Genomic DNA, 17,307 nt, shown 5'->3' with positions numbered 1-17,307 from the left:
TAGCTTTAGGACTGTTCTTGCATTAGAGTTTAGTTGCATTGCATTTGCATCTTTTCATTCATAAACAGATGATTTTGGAGCTTAAGGAGCATGGAAGCAATGCTGAGGAGAAGTGAAGCAATCATGAGGAGAAAGCAAGAGAGCTAAGGCTGAAAAACCAAGGTCCGGAGTCCAACTCGACTGCCCACTCGACCAGACACTCGACCATGTGCTGAGAGGGACTCGACCAAGTGGGAGGAGCACAAGAGGAGCCAACTCGACCGGTCACTCGACCGAGCACCAGGTCGAGTTGGTCGAGCCGCTTGGCTATTTTGTCTTTTAGCGTTTTTAGGGCTTCCACTACATTTTCTATATAAGGGCTTGTACCTGCAGCCACCAAAGGAATCCAGCTTTTTAGAGAGTCAAAAACCTAGTTTTTACCTTTTTTAGAATTATTCCTTTTGCATTTTTATTTTCTTAGATCTTGTACTTCTTTTAAAAGGAGAAAAAGACTAAATTCTTCAATATTGTTGGTTTCATAACTTTCTTAATATTGAGAATTTGAGTTTGGTTCTTTCTTCAATATTGTAAATCTTTGATTTATCTTTCTAATGATGCAAGTTTCAGTATTTTCTGGGTTTATGATTTTGATGTTCATCATGTATGCTTGTGAGTAGTTGCTTAGGATCTTGAGGATGGGTTAGGCTGGGTTGTGTTTGAGGTTTGTTTGATTTGGTCAAGCTTGATTGTTGTAAATCTCTTCTAGGCTAGATGTTCTTAATGCTGATCCTATATCTGAGAGGGTAGGATCTGATTTCAAGCCTCTTAGCATCACACCAATGTCTAAGGAGCATAGATAAGGCTAGATCTAGAGACTATCATTAGGCTTGTTAAGAGATTAGAAGTCTTGTTTGATTTTTGACATATTGCTTAATGCCTGCTTGTGTAGATTCTTTACTTTGTGAGAACAAGTCTAGAGAGGCATGAGTGTGATTGTTTCTTGCCATGAGAGTGGATTAAACATGTCTTAGAAATAGATGTCTAGAGATTAGCTCAAGTTGTTTGAGATTTGTTGACCAAGTTAGATGACCTCAATCATAGTCCATCCCATGAGTCCCTCCTGAAGACCTTCCTTGTTTATTGATTTCTTAGCTTAAATCCTGTTGTTTGATCGTTGTTTAATTCGTTTTGGTATTGCTCTGTTTTTCTTGTGTTGCTCTGTTTTGCGTATTTGTCCAGCTCGACCCTGCACTCGATCAGCACTCGATCGAGTGCTTGCTCGAGTTCCAACCCAGAACTTGTGTTTGTGATTTATGTTTGTCCTGTTTCAACCTAGTTGCATTTCTGTTGCATTCATTTAGTATCATGTTCATTACTTACCTTGCATTAGTTCAATACTTGCATTTCCATAGTTTCTATTTCTGTTTGTCATAATCACTCTGTTCCATTTGCATTTAGCTCCTAGTTCTTGTAGTTTTACTTTCTGCACTTTCCATTTCATCATAGGATTGTTAGTGACAAACAACCTTTACATCTGGCTTGACTTAGACTCATATGCACATCTTGATTGTTCACAAACACTCAGATTGGATTGACACCTCTTATACTACAATTTTATAAGGAGAATTGAAACACCCTGACATCCATTAATTCATAAGTCATCATTCCATACATCATTCACCACCACACCACAAAAATAATCAGTTTCAATTTGGCGCCGTTGCCCATTTGAGTTTGTTTTGTGACATTTAGGATCATTATTAGTCTAAGCTTAAGTTCGTTTAAACACTTGTGTAGTTACTGAACTCGAATCTTCCTTTGCTTGGCTGTCTTGAGTTTCAGGTACCCACTCGACCACCCACTCGACCACTACTCGACTGAGCCGTGATCGAGCACTTGATCGAGTCAGAAGCCGGATCCAAATAGCCATTACTTCCCAGTCGACTCGACCACCCACTCGAACCTGCGCTCGACCGTGTACCTGTTCGAGTCTGTAGTCTAGTTTGTTGATGCACACAAGGTCAAAAGGCAAAGACAGTCTTCAAAGGCCTATTGACAACATCCACTGGCTACAAAAGGGTTTGAGACATAAGCAAAGAAGAGTAGTTCAACAAGAAGAAGAACAAGTAGTCATGGAGCAGCAAGATCACCATGATCATAGACCTAGACACATTGGTGTTGGGGATGCACCTAACAAACACAACCAAAGAGCTGGTATTGTGCCTCCTGCTGTGGCAAATAATAATTATGAAATAAAGAGTGGATTAATCTCCATGATACAAGCCAACAAATTTCATGGGTTGCCAATGGAGGATCCTCTAGATCACGTTGATGAGTTTGACAAAATACGTGGACTCACAAAAATCAATGGAGTAAGTGAAGATGGCTTCAAGTTAAGGCTATTCCCATTTTCCCTTGGAGACAAAGCTCATCTATGGGAGAAGACTCTTCCTACTGGAGCTATAACCACATGGGATGCATGCAAGAAAGCTTTTATGGCCAAGTTCTTCTCCAATGCAAGGACTGCTAGGTTGAGGAATGAAATTTCTGGGTTTGCTCAAAGGAATAATGAGAGCTTTTGTGAAGCTTGGGAGAGGTTTAAAGGATTCCAAACTCAGTGTCCTCACCATGGCTTCAGCAATGAGTCCCTTCTAAGCACTTTGTATAGAGGAGTGCTTCCCAAGATAAGAATGCTTCTTGATACAGCTTCAAATGGCAACTTCCTCAACAAGAATGTGGAAGAAGGATGGGAATTGGTTGAGAACCTTGCTCAGTCAGATGGTAATTATAATGAAGATTATGATAGAACCATGAAGATCCCCTCCACTGATCAGGAGGACAAATACAAGCAGGATTTAAAGATGGTCAATGAGAAGCTTGACAAGATTCTCCTAAGCCAGTCAAAAACCATTCACTTCATTGGTGAAGAAGAAGCTCCAGTCCAAGAAGGAGATAGGGAGTTTGCTGAGTTGTGTTATATGCAGAACCAAGGAGGAGGATACAAAGGCTACAACCAAGGTGGAGGATTCAAGCAGAACAACCTCTCTTATAGGAGCACCAATGTAGCCAACCCTCAAGACCAAGTCTATCCACCTCCTCAGCCTCAACAACAGCACAACTATGCACCCAAGCAGCAGCAACAGGTGTTCCAGCCCCAATTGTGTCCTCCACCAGGTTTTCAGACTAACCAAGGCCAGGAACAAGACCTAAGAGCAATGATACAACAGTTGGTTATTGGGCAAACCAATGGGAAAATTGAGGAAGCCAAACAGTTTGCTGAGCTGAATCAAAGGTTAAGATCACAATATAATGATCTCAATATGAAGTTTGAAGGACTTAACTCAAGAGTGAAGTATATGGAGAGCAATATAGCATCTACTTCAGCTCCAAAACCCACCCAACTCCCTGGAAAAGCAGTTCAAAACCCAAGGGAGTTTACTGCCAAAGCCATTCATATCTTTGAAGAGGAAGTCACTGAGGACAGTGAAGTTCAAGTTGGGGAGGGTTGGTCATTTCTTGAAGCTCAGAGTGAAGTTTGTGCAAAGCAAACTGACTCTGGTATTGCACTCGACCAGGTGCTCGAGCATGCACTCGACCGAGTGAGTGTTCGAGTGGCCGATCGAGCTGAAGAGTCAGAAGCTCTCAAACCTGCTAAGTACATCCCTCCTGCTTACAAACCGCCTCTACCATTCCCAGGACGTTTCAAGGCACAGAAGCTTAAGGGATTAAGGGAAATCATTAAGAAAAAACAAATGTTGACTTTGCAACAAAAGGAAGAGAAGGCTTTGAAGGAAGTGGTTGTGATTGAGAAACAAGAAGAAGTGATGGCCATACAAGAGATCATCATTGCTTACCAAGAAGAAGAGAGAGGACCTGCCTTGGAACAGTATGATCCATATCCTCTCTATAAGGATTTTTTGCTTGATTTATCAAAAAAGAAGGCTCAAGCTCAATATGAGAAAGATCTTGAAGACCTTGGAGGAGTAATCATCCCAATTAAGGTTAAGGATCCAGGTCCATTCTATCTGCCTTGCACACTTAGCTATCTTCACTACAACCGGTGCTTATGTGACTTGGGAGCATCTATCAGTGTGATGCCCTATTCTATAGCACAAAAGCTTGGGCACACTGACTTCAAGTCCACCAACCTTCATATATGTCTAGCTGATGGTTCAAACAGAGATGTGGTTGGCAAATTGGAGAATATTCCAGTCAAGATAGGAAGAGCAAGGGTTCATACAGATTTTGTGGTGTTGGAGATGGACAAGGAACCTGAAGATCCTATCATCCTTGGGAGGCCATTCTTAGCCACAGTTGGAGCTGTTATTGATGTTAAGGAAGATCTTGTGACCTTGAACATTTCTGAGGGTATAACTATGAAGTTTAACATCTATAACCCAACCAACCTTCCTACCATTGATGATCAACCTTTTACTATCAAGGACAAAGGTGGTCATGAAGGTTTAAGTGAAGTGGCAACTCCAAAGGACAATCTCCCTCTTCAAGAAGATTATGTGGAAAAGCTTAAGAGGTCAATTCAAGAGTTGACTGGTATGGTTAAGGATCTCCAAATCAAGCTAAACAAGAGGTCTTTTAGGAAAGCAAGACCAAGGCTCAAAATCAAGAAGAAATATGGTTTGTGTGTTAAGGGTGAGGTGATCAAGGATCAGACTCACAGTGATCAAGAAGTGCCAGGGAGGATTTCGTCACCTCCTTGGTATCTAAACAAAGCCTAAGAAGGCAGCCAAAGTCAAGCTTAGTGACTCTAAACAAGCTCACTAGGGAGGAAGTCCCTAAGGTATCCTTTGTAAATATGCTTTATTTTCTTAGTAGTTTTGATGTGTTTTGTTTTATGTTTGTGTTGGGCAGGCCTTTCAATGAAAGTGTAGATGGGTATGGAGAGATTTGGACTTGGGGAAGGAGATTCGCAAGCCCACTCGACCAGCCCACGAGAGGTACTCGACCGAGTTGGCAAAGAACTAAGGCCCACTCGGTTCTCATTTCTCTAGAATGATCCAGTGGAGGGAAAAACAAGAAGAAAATTTTTGAAATTTCAAACTTTGGTCAAGGAGCTCGACCACGTGCTGGTCGAGTGTGGGGTCGAGTGGCAGCAAAAAGCAGGTCAAAGATTCTCATTTCAAATTTGAATGGTATGGACGCTCCACCCTTGTTTCCTTGCCCCCTTAGCTTCTTTAAATAAAGCCTTACACGATCATATGTCTCTCACACTCTCTCACTTGCTCAAAACAACTAAAATCAAGTTTTAAAATCTCTTTCAAAGTTCATCTTTTTCTCAAGCTTAGTTCTTTTAAGTTTTTGGGTCACTAACCTATTAAACTTAAGCTTTGAGTCTATTCCCTTCAGTTCTATTCGAAAATGTCTTCAAGGATTACAAGGAAGTCTCAACAAGCGGTTGCAAGCTCCATGGAACGTTTTGATGATCGCCTACATTCAAGAGGAGAAGCTGGAAGAACCACTCGACGCCCCACTCAAGCAAGCACTCGATCGAGTGGTGGTCCGAGAGGTCGATCGAGCCAGATGCCGCGTTCAAGAAATCAGTCAGTTGAGGAAGATCCTGAGAGAACTGAAAGTGAAGAAGAAAGGGAGCCAACTCTTAGTGATTTCATGAGGAGAAACAAGGCCAAAGGGAAGAGGCCAGCAGTTGAGATTGAACAAGAGGAGGTTGAGAGTGAGAGTGAAGAAGAAGGTGAAGAAGAAGAGGGAGAGGATGATGGAGAAGCAGAATCTTGTGGATTGACAAAGAGGCAACTTTATGAAGCCTTCATGAAAATGGAGTTCCTGGGAACTAGGTATCCACACAAGGAAACCATGGAGAAGCTAGCCATTGATAAAGATGTGGAGTACCTTTTTGAGAAGAGCAACCTAACCAAGTTCATGGGGCTGTGCATGGAGGGGTATAAAGAAGAAAGTTGTGAGTTTCTAGCCACAGTCAAGCTGCACACATATGCAAGGAAGGATGATGAGTTTGGAGCTGGTCATATTGCTTTCACAATCAAGGGGAAGAACTATGAGCTTTCTTTGAAGAAGATAGCAAATGTGTTTGGTTTTGAAGTTGGTAGTAATAGGAGCTTGATGATACCAAGAGAGGAGCTCTATGCCATTTGGGAAACCATTGGAGACAACATCACCTATTCATCTTCCAAGACCAAGAGTTCAAAGATAAGAAGCCCAGTCCTAAGGTACTTCCACAAGGCCTTAGCAAATACATTCTTTTCTAGGAAGGAGACTGGAAATCTCAATGAGGGTGAGCTCAAGGTAATTGACATGGCTCTCAATGGAATCATCCTTGAGGCAAGAAATGGAACCATCATTCTTGGGACCAATGTGGAGACTGACCTTGCAATGGTGCTCATTGAACACATGATATATTTGAGAAGTTGGGTAGGCAAGCTACAAAACAAAGGGTCAAAAGGAGCCTTAGCCATTCGAGGCATCATCACTCCAATACTACAACCTGCCAAGGTCCCACTTAGAGGAGAGAAGGTTTTGCCAAGATGGATTGACTCAAGCTACCTAACCTCCACTCTCATATTGGCCAAGGAAATGCATCAAGGAAATCACATCTTCAACTTTGAGCTTCCAACAGTTGGAAAAAAACAGTTGATCTTACCTAACCAAGAGCTCACCACCATTCAAGAAGGAGCAAACATTGACTTTTGGCCAGCTGATGAGTTCTTGTTTGATGGGATAGTTCAACCTAGAGTTGATGAAGCTGGAGATGTGCAAATGGCTGATGGGGAGGAGCAATTTTACTTTGAAGACTATGAGCCCAACCCAAGGGATAGTAGAGGAGTGAGAGAGACTAGCAAGAGGTTAACTCTCCTACAAAAGTGGAGCAAGTGGCATGGGAAGAGTTTTGATAAGCTTAAGAAGAAGGTGACCAATATGGCTAAGTCCATCAAGGGCCTAAAAAAGGAGATTGCTGAGCTGAAGAGTGCAAACTCATCTCCAAGCCATTCAAGCCCTTTGAGGAGGAGTAGCTCAACTAGAGCACTCTCAAGAGTTGTAAACCCTGTGGAACCAGCTAGAGCTTCAATGTACGAGCCAAATCAGAGGAAGAGGAGTTCAAGTAGCCGAGAACAACAATTTTCGAGGCACTCGACCGGGTCACTCGAGCACCCACTCGACCGAGCACCCACTCAACCGAGCACCCCAGATGCACTCGGCCGAGTTCCAGCCCAGATCACCCTATGGCTTCCCACCTTCAGCTGCTTATCCAGGATATCCAGGTTACCCTCCCATCCCACCCCAATACTTCATGGATCCAGCACTCTACCAGCAGTTCTACCAGCAGCAAGGTCAGAATTTTGACACTCGCGGTCAAGCTCGACCCCCCCACTCGAGCACGTACTCGACCGAGTCCCGGTCGATTCCCATCGTCGAGCTGCCCCAATCTCCACCTCCAAGTCATCAAAAAGCCCCCAATTACACCTTTGACAGCATGCAAGAGGATGTGGACAGTTTCTTCTCCAATCCTTGAGGTACCACTATCACCTTCCCTTGTAAATACCATAGCATTTGATGTTGTGTTTTGTTTTTGATTTTGAATCCTCTTACAAATTTCTTTCACACAGAGGACTGTGTGATTTAAGTTTGGGGGAGGGTTTGAGATAGCATTTGATGTTGTGTTTTGTTTTCTTATTTCAAATTTTTAGCATCATCATGTTAATACTTGCATAGCATCTAAGGCATAGAAAAACCCTAAAAATTTGAAACTTTTTGCAAAATTCTTTATAAATAAAAGAGTGTTCATGTAGTTTGCATTGCATAATAGCATCTTGTTTAGCATGTTTCATGTAGGATTGTATGATATTTGCATTAGGGATCTATGATGAGTTTTGCCTTGTTAGCTTGTTTAATTCACTAGACTAGGATCAATGCCCAATTTAATAGTACTTTGATGCTAGTTGAGTGGTTAGAAGCATAAGATTGAACCAAGCCTTGAATTCCTGCATTGCATTTGGTCTAAATTGAAGCATGTTGTGATTTGATGCCATTTCCTACTTATAAGAACTTTATATTGACTGTTAAATATCAATGTGTGCATTGCTTTAAACTCATGGATACCATATACATATTTGGATCATCTTTCTCCTTTTTACCACTCTTGTTGATCCAAGTAGCTGATTGAATCATTAAAATCAGTTTCCAATACCCTTAACCAACCCTTCTTTCAAGCCATGTTTATTCTTAAGTGTGTGAGGCCTTTTTGGGATTGAGCTTGGTAGAAAGTGTTAGGTTTGAACTGACAAGAATAATGTCTTGTGTAGTTCTAGTTTACATTTTCCAAACTAGATAGGACTAGGTGATTTCATTGTTGGGTTTGGGATTTGGTTGTTTGAAAAAGAAAGAAAAGAAAAGAGGAGAAGAGAAAGAAAAGGTTAGAGTCTTTAGGAGGGGAATGTTTTTAAGTAAAATCAAAGTCTAGTGAAAGAATGGGAAGTATGATATTGTTTAAAGATGATTTCAGTCAAAGAAAATAAAGAAAGAAAAAGAAGAGTTTAGCAAAATGCTTTTATGCCTTAAGAATAAGAAGAAAAGAAAACCATAGCAAATAAGTAAGAATCAAATAAGAAAGATCAAATAAGAAACCTCTCCTAAGACTTTAAAATCAAAAGAGAAAAGGGTGAAAGAGAAGAGAAGAATTTAAAGGGTAGCACTAGGATCAATTGGGTTTAGATTGATAGGATAAACACTTTGGGTGCCTTTGGGTAGACAAGGTTTTGTTCTTGTATGTGTCTAAGTGTTCTTACCTTTAGCATTCTTCTAAAGCTCAATCCATTTTTTATGAGAGAACCTTGATATTGATAAACCCCACTCTAAATAGAGACCATCATTGTCTCTAAACCTTTTACTGCCAAGCCAAATGAGTTTAAGCATTGCATATAATTGATTAATGTTCTTGATTAATGAATGTTAAAGGAAATGGTTGATTTGAATGCATGTGGACATCTAAGGCTCAAATCAGTAAAGGATGTGATATGCTTGTCTAAAATCTTTAAGTACAGCTCATTCAACTTGCATCATAGTACTAGTAACTTGGACATTGATTCTAGATGGTCTATTTGCAAGCTTTAGGAGCTGAGATCCCACTTTGAACCCTCACCTACCTACTTATGTCTTGTTCATTTGCTTGAGGGCAAGCAAAGACTAAGTGATGTTCATATATTTTACCTTGTTTTCCCTTAGTTTATTCACAACTTTTGCATCTTTTGCTATCCATTTAGGCCATTATTGTGTAGCTTTAGGACTAATCATGCATTAGAGTATAGTTGCATTGCATTTGCATCTTTTCATGCATAAACAGGTGATTTTGGAGCTTAAGGAGCATGGAAGCAATGCTGAGGAGAAAACAAGAGAGTTAAGGCTGTAGAATCAAGGTCCGGAGTCCAACTCGACCGCACCACTCGACCACCACTCGACCGTGTGCTGAGGAGGACTCGACCGAGTGGAGAATGCACGAGAGAAGCCAGCTCGACCAGCCACTCGACCGAGCACTGGTCGAGTTGACCGAGCCGTTGACCACTTTGACTTTTTGTATTTTTAGGGCTTCCACCTCACCTCCTATATAAGGCCCTTGTACTTGCAGCCACAAAGAGTCCAGCTTTTTAGAGAGTCTAAAACCTAGTTTTTACCTTTTTTAGATATTATTCCTTTTGCACTTTTATTTTATTTTTAGATCTTGTACTTGTTTGAGAGAGAAAGACTAGATTCTTATATTTTGTTTGTTTCATAACTTTCAAAGTATTAAGATTTCGAGTTTTATTCCTTCATCAATATTGTAGATCTCTGTTTCATCTCTCTAATGATGCAAGTTTCATTATTTTCTGGGTTTTTGACATATTTCACCATGTGTTCTTGTGAGTAGTTTGTTTAGGACCTTGAGGATGGGTTAGGCTGGGTTGATCTTGTGGTTTGTTTGATTTGGTCAAGCTTGATTGTTGTAGATCTCTTCTAGGCTAGATGATCTTAATGCTGATCCTATATCTGAGAGGGTAGGGTTTGATTTCAAGCATCTTAGCATCACACCAATGTCTAAGGAGCATAGATAAGGCTAGATCTAGAGCTTACCATTAGGCTTGCTAAGAGATTAGGAGTCTTGTTTGGTTTGAGATGTATTGCTTAATGCCTGCTTGTGTAGATTCTTTTCTTTGTGAGAACAAGTCTAGAATTGCATAGGTTTGATTGTTTCTTGCCATGAGAGTGGATTAAACATGTATTAGAATAGTATGTCTAGAGATCAGCTCAATGTTTGCTTGAGATTTGTTGACCAAGTTAGATAACCACAATGATTAGCTCAGCCCATGAATTCCTCCTCAAGGCCTTCTTTGTTTATTGAAATCCTAGTCTAAATATCATTGCTTGTTTGTTGTTTGATTGGTTTTAGCTTTGCTCTGTTTTTTCTTGTGTTGCTCTGTTTTCACGTTTAAGTCTAGCTCGACCACCCACTCGACCTACACTCGGTCCAGTGCTGCTCGAGTTCATCCCCAGAACTTGTGTTTTTGATTTGTGATTGTCTTGTTTCATTCCTGTTTCATTTCCATTGCATTCACGTAGTTTCTTGTTCATTACTTGTCTTGCATTAGTCCATTAGCATAGTTTCTATCTTTGTTCTAGTTTCATTATAGCTTCAAGTTGTTTGTTCTGTTTGCATTTAGTATCCTGTTCTAGTTGTTTTAACTTTCTGCATTTCATATCTCATTTTAGGATTGTTAGTGACAAACAATCTTTACAATTGGCTTGACTTAGACTCATATGCACATCTTAATTGTTCACAATCACTCAGATAGGATTGACACCTCTTATACTGTAACTGCATAAGGGGAATTGAAACACCCTGACTTCTATTCATTCCATACATCATCATTCCATACATCATTCATTCATACACCACAAAGAAAGTCAGTTTCACTAAGTTTGGGGGTGTTGATGTTCATATATTTTACCCTGTCTTCCCTTAATATATTCACATCTTTTGCATCTTTTGCTATACATTTTGACCATTATTGCATAGCTTTAGGACTGTTCTTGCATTAGAGTTTAGTTGCATTGCATTTGCATCTTTTCATGCATAAACAGGTGATTTTGGAGCTTAAGGAGCATGGAAGCAATGCTGAGGAGAAGTGAAGCAATCATGAGGAGAAAGCAAGAGAGCTAAGGCTGAAGAACCAAGGTCCGGAGTCCAACTCGACTGCCCACTCGACCAAACACTCGACCGTGTGCTGAGAGGGACTCGACCGAGTGGGAGGAGCACAAGAGGAGCCAACTCGACCGGTCACTCGACCGAGCACCAGGTTGAGTTGGTCGAGCCGCCTGGCTATTTTTTCTTTTAGCGTTTTTAGGGCTTCCACTACATTTTCTATATAAGGGCTTGTACCTGCAGTCACCAAAGGATTCCAGCTTTTTAGAGTGTCAAAAACCTAGTTTTTACCTTTTTTAGAATTATTCCTTTTGCACTTTTATTTTCTTAGATCTTGTACTTCTTTTAAAAGGAGAAAAAGACTAAATTCTTCAATATTGTTGGTTTCATAACTTTCTTAATATTGAGAATTTGAGTTTGGTTCTTTCTTCAATATTGTAGATCTTTGATTTATCTTTCTAATGATGCAAGTTTCAGTATTTTCTGTGTGTATGATTTTGATGTTCATCATGTATGCTTGTGAGTAGTTGCTTAGGATCTTGAGGATGGGTTAGGCTGGGTTGTGTTTGAGGTTTGTTTGATTTGGTCAAGCTTGATTGTTGTAGATCCCTTCTAGGCTAGATGTTCTTAATGCTGATCCTATATCTGAGAGGGTAAGATCTGATTTCAAGCCTCTTAGCATCACACCAATGTCTAAGGAGCATAGATAAGGCTAGATCTAGAGACTATCATTAGGCTTGCTAAGAGATTAGAAGTCTTGTTTGATTTTTGACATATTGCTTAATGCCTGCTTGTGTAGATTATTTACCTTGTGAGAACAAGTCTAGAGATGCATGAGTTTGATTGTTTCTTGCCATGAGAGTGGATTAAACATGTCTTAGAAATATATGTCTAGAGATTAGCTCAAGTTGTTTGAGATTTGTTGACCAAGTTAGATGACCTCAATCATAGTCCAGCCCATGAATCCCTCCTCAAGACCTTCCTTGTTTATTGATTTCTTAGCTTAAATCCTGTTGTTTGGTTCGTTTTGGTATTGCTCTGTTTTTCTTGTGTTGCTCTGTTTTGCGTATTTGTCCAGCTCGACCCTGCACTCGATCAGCACTCGATCGAGTGCTTGCTCGAGTTCCAACCCATAACTTGTGTTTATGATTTATGTTTGTCCTGTTTCACCCTAGTTGTATTTCTGTTGCATTCGTTTAGTATCCTGTTCATTACTTACCTTGCATTAGTTCAATACTTGCATTTCCATAGTTTCTATTTCTGTTTGTCATAATCACTCTGTTCCATTTGCATTTAGCTCCTAGTTCTTGTAGTTTTACTTTCTGCACTTTCCATTTCATCATAGGATTGTTAGTGACAAACAACCTTTACACTCTTATTCAATCACTAAACCTAAAACCGCAAACTCACTTACTCTCAATACACTTCGTCTTCCTCTCTTCCTCTTTGAATCTAAAACTTACATGGTATCAGAGCCAAGTTGCTCCTAGTTCTCAATCTCTCACCCATTCATCACTTCCGCTCTTCTTACTCTCTTCACTTCTGTTTCAATCGCAAGAAGCGATTCCTTTTAACCGTTGGATAATACTATTGACCAGCGGACAAAACACCATGGAAGGCACCAAGACCTTGATTGTTCCAGTTACTCTCAAAGGAGAGAACTACTTGTTGTGGGCAAGGACCACAAAGATGGCACTATGCGGCCGAGGGCTTTGGACCCATATTACAACGGGTGAGGCTCCAAAGGAAGAGCTCATCATAGACGGGAAAGAAGCGGTCACAAGCGGTGGAGACAAATGGTTTCAAGAAGACCAAAGTGTTCTTGCCATCATTCAAAGCTCTCTTGATGCTCCAATACTTGAGGCCTTCCTCTCTTCCTCTTTGAATCTAAAACTTACAGTTTTCTCTCTGTTTTAGCCTGTTTTCTCGGTTTAAGCCTGTTTTGGGATAAAACGGGTTTAAGTGTTGTCTAAACACTCCAAATTCATCCCGAACTCTTACAATTAGTAAAATTCATTAGATTGTCACATATTCTGACCCTAGAAAGAGTAACAAAGCTGTTTACTGCTTTGAATCAATTTTTTCTCGGTGTTAGCCTGTTTCGGGAAAAAATGGATATAAATGGTGTCTAAACACTCCAAATTGAACTCAAACTCTTATAATTAGTCAAATGCATTGGATTGTTACATATTTTGACCCTAGAAAGAGTAACATAGCTGTTTACTGCTTCGAATCAATGTTTTCTCTCGGTTTTAGCCTGTTTTCTTGGTTTAAGCTTATTTTGGGATAAAACGGGTTTAAGTGTTGTCTAAACACTCCAAATTCATCTCGAACTCTTACTATTAGTAAAATGCATTTGACTGTCACACATTCTAACCCTAGAAAGATTAACAAAGCTGTTTAATGCTTTGAATCAATGTTTTCTCGGTGTTAGCCTGTTTCGGGACAAAATGGGTATAAGTGGTGTCTAAACACTCCAAATTAAACTTGAACTCTTATAATTAGTCAAATGCATTGGATTGTTACATATTTTGACCCTATAAAGAGTAACATAGCTGTTTACTGCTTCGAATCAATGTTTTCTCTCGGTTTTAGCCTCTTTTCTTGGTTTAAGCCTATTTTGGGATAAAACGGGTTTAAGTGTCGTCTAAACACTCCAAATTTATTTGGAACTCTTAAAATTAGTCAAATGCATTGGATTGTCACACATTCTGACACTATTAACAGTAACAAAGCTGTTTACTGCCTCGAATCGTTGTTTTCTCGGTTTTAGCCTATTTCAGGACAAAATGGGTAATAGTGGTGTTTAAACACTCCAAATTCAACATGAACTATTATAATTACTCAAATGCATTAGATTGTTACATATTATGACCCTAGAAAGAGTAACATAGCTGTTTAATGCTTCGAATCAATGTGTTCTCTCGGTATTAGCCTGTTTTCTAGATTTAAGCCTGTTTTTGGATAAAGCGGGTTTAACTACTGTCTAAACACTCCAAATTCATCTCAAACTCTTACTATTAGTAAAATGCATTTGACTGTCACACATTCTAACCCTAGAAATAGTAACAAAGCTGTTTACTGCTTCAAATCAATGTTTTCTTGGTTTTAGCCTGTTTCGGGACAAAATGGGTATAATTGGTGTCTAAACACTCCAAATTCAACCTGAACTCTTACAGTGAGTCAAATGCATTGGATTGTTACATATTTTGACCCTAGAAAGAGTAACATAGCTGTTTACTGCTTCGAATCAATGTTTTCTCTCAGTTTTAGCCTGTTTTCTCGGTTTAAGTCTGTTTTGGGATAAAATGGGTTTAAGTGTTGTCAAAACACTCCAAATTCATCCCGAACTCTTACAATTAGTAAAATTCATTAAGTCGTCACACTTTCTGATCCTAGAAAAAGTAACAAAGCTGTTTACTGCTTTGAATCAATTTTTTCTCGGTGTTAGCCTGTTTCGGGTCAAAATGAATATAAATGGTGTCTAAACACTCCAAATTAAACTCGAACTCTTATAATTAGTCAAATACATTGGATTGTTACATATTTTGACCCTATAAAGAGTAACATAGCTGTTTACTGCTTCGAATCAATGTTTTCTCTTGGTTTTAGCCTGTTTTCTTGGTTTAAGCTTGTTTTGGGATAAAACGGGTTTAATTGTTGTCTAAACACTCCAAATTCATCTCGAACGCTTACTATTTGTAAAATGCATTTGACTGTCACACATTCTGACCCTAGAAAGATTAACAAAGCTGTTTACTGCTTTGAATCAATGTTTTCTCGGTGTTAGCCTGTTTCGGGACAAAATGGGTATAAGTGGTGTCTAAACACTCCAAATTAAACTGAACTCTTATAATTAGTCAAATGCATTGGATTGTTACATATTTTGACCCTATAAAGAGTAACATAGCTGTTTACTGCTTCGAATCAATGTTTTCTCTCGGGTTTAGCCTCTTTTCTTGGTTTAAGCCTGTTTTGGGATAAAACGGGTTTAAGTGTCGTCTAAACACTCCAAATTTATTCCGAACTCTTAAAATTAGTCAAATGCATTGGATTGTCACACATTCTGACACTATTAACAGTAACAAAGCTGTTTACTGTCTCGAATCATTGTTTTCTCGGTTTTAGCCTATTTCAGGACAAAATGGGTAAAAGTGGTGTTTAAGCACTCCAAATTCAACATGAACTCTTATAATTACTCAAATGCATTGTATTGTTACATATTTAGAGCCTAGAAAGAGTAACATAGCTGTTTACTGATTCGAATTAATGTTTTCTCTCGGTATTAGCCTGTTTTCTAGATTTAAGCCTCTTTTTGGATAAAGCGGGTTTAACTGTTGTCTAAACACTCCAAATTCATCTCAAACTCTTACTATTATTAAAATGCATTTGACTGTCACACATTCTAACCCTAGAAATAGTAACAAAGCTGTTTACTGCTTCAAATCAATGTTTTCTTGGTTTTAGCCTGTTTCGGGACAAAATGGGTATAATTGGTGTCTATACACTCCAAATTCAACCTGAACTCTTACAGTGAGTCAAATGCATTGGATTGTTACATATTTTGACCCTAGAAAGAGTAACATAGCTGTTTACTGCTTCGAATCAATGTTTTGTCTCAGTTTTAGCCTGTTTTCTCGGTTTAAGCCTGTTTTGGGATAAAATGGGTTTAAGTGTTGTCAAAACACTCCAAATTCATCCCGAACTCTTACAATTAGTAAAATTCATTAGATTGTCACACATTCTGATCCTAGAAAAAGTAACAAAGCTGTTTACTGCTTTGAATCAAGTTTTTCTCTGTGTTAGCCTGTTTTGGGACAAAATGGATATAAATGGTGTCTAAACACTCCAAATTCAACCTGAACTCTTACAGTGAGTCAAATGCATTGGATTGTTACATATTTTGACCCTAGAAAGAGTAACATAGCTGTTTACTGCTTCGAATCAATGTTTTGTCTCAGTTTTAGCCTGTTTTCTCAGTTTAAGCCTGTTTTGGGATAAAATGGGTTTAAGTGTTGTCTAAACACTCCAAACTCATCTCGAACACTTACTATTTGTAAAATGCATTTGACTGTCACACATTCTGACCCTAGAAAGATTAAGAAAGCTGTTTACTGCTTTGAATCAATGCTTTCTCGGTGTTAGCCTGTTTCGGGACAAAATGGGTATAAGTGGTGTCTAAACACTCCAAGTTAAACTTGAACTCTTATAATTAGTCAAATGCATTGGATTGTTACATATTTTGACTCTATAAAGAGTAACATAGCTGTTTACTGCTTCGAATCAATGTTTTCTCTCGGTTTTAGCCTCTTTTCTTGGTTTAAGGCTGTTCTGGGATAAAACGGGTTTAAGTGTCGTCTAAACACTCCAAATTTATTCTGAACTCTTAAAATTAGTCAAACGCATCTGATTGTCACACATTCTGACCCTAGAAAGATTAACAAAGCTGTTTACTGCTTTGAATCAATGTTTTCTCGGTGTTAGCCTGTTTCGGGACAAAATGGGTATAAGTGGTGTCTAAACACTCCAAATTAAACTGAACTCTTATAATTAGTCAAATGCATTGGATTGTTACATATTTTGACCCTATAAAGAGTAACATAGCTGTTTACTGCTTCGAATCAATGTTTTCTCTCGGGTTTAGCCTCTTTTCTTGGTTTAAGCCTGTTTTGGGATAAAACGGGTTTAAGTGTCGTCTAAACACTCCAAATTTATTCCGAACTCTTAAAATTAGTCAAATGCATTGGATTGTCACACATTCTGACACTATTAACAGTAACAAAGCTGTTTACTGTCTCGAATCATTGTTTTCTCGGTTTTAGCCTATTTCAGGACAAAATGGGTAAAAGTGGTGTTTAAGCACTCCAAATTCAACATGAACTCTTATAATTACTCAAATGCATTGTATTGTTACATATTTAGAGCCTAGAAAGAGTAACATAGCTGTTTACTGATTCGAATTAATGTTTTCTCTCGGTATTAGCCTGTTTTCTCTCGGTATTAGCCTGTTTTCTAGATTTAAGCCTCTTTTTGGATAAAGCGGGTTTAACTGTTGTCTAAACACTCCAAATTCATCTCAAACTCTTACTATTATTAAAATGCATTTGACTGTCACACATTCTAACCCTAGAAATAGTAACAAAGCTGTTTACTGCTTCAAATCAATG

General features: G+C 39.0%; 1 non-coding gene across 1 annotated transcript; it reads right to left on the bottom strand.

Annotated features, from left to right (window-relative positions):
- Positions 1-2,507: 2,507 nt before the first annotated feature.
- LOC147942415 (small nucleolar RNA R71) lies at positions 2,508-2,614 on the bottom strand. Its single transcript, XR_015560529.1, has one exon. It is a non-coding gene; the product is annotated as a small nucleolar RNA R71 (small nucleolar RNA).
- Between the last annotated feature and the right edge of the window lie 14,693 nt (positions 2,615-17,307).

The sequence above is a fragment of the Camelina sativa genome, chromosome 6, assembly GCF_030686135.1.
Source record: "Camelina sativa cultivar CO46 ecotype springtype chromosome 6, ASM3068613v1".
In the NCBI taxonomy this organism is placed as follows: domain Eukaryota; kingdom Viridiplantae; phylum Streptophyta; class Magnoliopsida; order Brassicales; family Brassicaceae; genus Camelina; species Camelina sativa.
The sequence above is the reverse complement of the archived record's forward strand: the minus strand, read 5'-3'. Positions and strand labels throughout refer to the sequence as shown.